We start from the raw sequence: 1,805 nt of genomic DNA, 5'->3' as shown, positions 1-1,805 counted from the left end.
CAATCCTGACACCACAATACTCCTCATAGAGCCCAGCCTCCCGGATAATCTGCTCTGCATACAGGTTGAAAAGGTATGGAGACAGGTCACATCTCTGGAGTACACCTTTCCCAATTTTGAACCATGCAATATTTCCCTGCTCTGTTCTGAAAACTTTCTCTTGGTCCAAGTATAAGTTTCACATTAGCATGATTAAATGTTCTGGGATTTCCATTCTTCTCAGAGTCAGCCACAGTTTTTAATGATGCACACAGTCAAATGCCTTTGCATAATCAATGAAACACCGATAGAAGATCCATCTAACATCAGCTGCAATATCCCTAGTGCTACGACCCCTTCTAAACCCAGTCTGGACTTCTGGCAGTTCTCTGCTGATGTGTCGTTACAGTCATTTTTGGATAATCTTCAGTAGAATCTTGCTTGCATGTGAAATCAATGATATTGTTCTGTAGTTTCCAAACTCAGTAGGGTCACCTTTCTTTGGAATGGTAACAAATATAGATCTCTTCCAGTCAGTTGGCCAAGTGGTTGTTCTTCAGATTTTTTGGCACAACTTGGTGAGATAATGATAAAAAAGGAGACATAGGAGTGGATCAAGAGGTTCAAGTAATGCAGATCCTTCCAACTGTCCAACTGGAGGGAAGACCAGATGAACTGTGGTATGGTGTCAAGAATATGATCCAGGAAGAATGGAAAAGGTCATTACAAAGGCATAGGAGAAAGAAAAGACCAAGATGGATGTCAGAGGAAACTAAATATTCCACTGAAGTTCCTAGAAGTCAAAGCAAAAGGAAGAAATCAAGATATTAAGGAGTTGAAAACAAGATTCCAGAGGGGAACACAGGAAGACAAAAGTATTGCAATGAAATGTGCAAGGACCTGGAGTCAGAAAATCTAAAGGGCTGAATTAACTCAGCATTTCTTAAGCTCAAGGAACTGAAGAACAAACTCACACCTCAAGTTGCAGTACTTAAGTATGCTTTGGGCAGAATATTAAGTTATCCAGGATGCATTAAAAGAAGATGTAAAGAGTTTCCAGAGTCATTGTTCCAAAAGTTATTGATGGACACAGAAGAATTTTATGAAATAATGTATAAGCAATAGTTTGTGTTGAAAGAAGAAGTTTAAGCTGCTCTGGAAGAATTGGCAAAGAAAAAGGCCTCAGGAATTGATGGCATACCAATTAGCATATTTCAAAGGACAGATGCTGGCTTGGATGTGCTCACCAAGTTGTGCCAAGAAATTTGGAGGAAAACCACCTGGCCAACTGACTGGAAGAGATCTATATTTGTTCCAATTTCAAAGAAAGGTGATCCAACAGAGTGTGGAAATTATCAAATGGTAACATTAATATCACACACAGATTCTGCTGAAAATTATTTTAAAAATGACTGAAACAGCACATCAACAAATAACTGCCTGAAGTCCAGGCTGGATTTAGAAGAGGGTGTGGCACTAGGGATATTACAGCTAATATCAGATATAGCTAATATCAGATGGATCTTGGCTGAAAGCCGAGAGTACCAGAGGAATGTCTACCTGTGTTTCATTGACTATGCAAAGGCATTTGACTTTGTGGATCACAACAAACTGTGGCTAACACTGAAAAGAATGGGAATTCTGGAACACTTGATTGTATTTATATGAAACCTATACCTGGACCAAGAGACGGTCATCAGAAGAGAGCAAGGAAATACTGTATGTTTCAAAATTGGGAAGGATGTACATCAGGGATGTATCCTGTGTCCATATCTTTTCCATTTATATGCAGAATAGATTATCTGAGAGGCTGGATTCTTTTTTTT

This window comes from Elephantulus edwardii, unplaced genomic scaffold (genome assembly GCF_000299155.1).
Source record: "Elephantulus edwardii isolate Elephantulus edwardi_28Jun2011 unplaced genomic scaffold, EleEdw1.0 scaffold00043, whole genome shotgun sequence".
NCBI lineage: Eukaryota > Metazoa > Chordata > Mammalia > Macroscelidea > Macroscelididae > Elephantulus > Elephantulus edwardii.
This window is presented reverse-complemented; position numbering follows the sequence as displayed.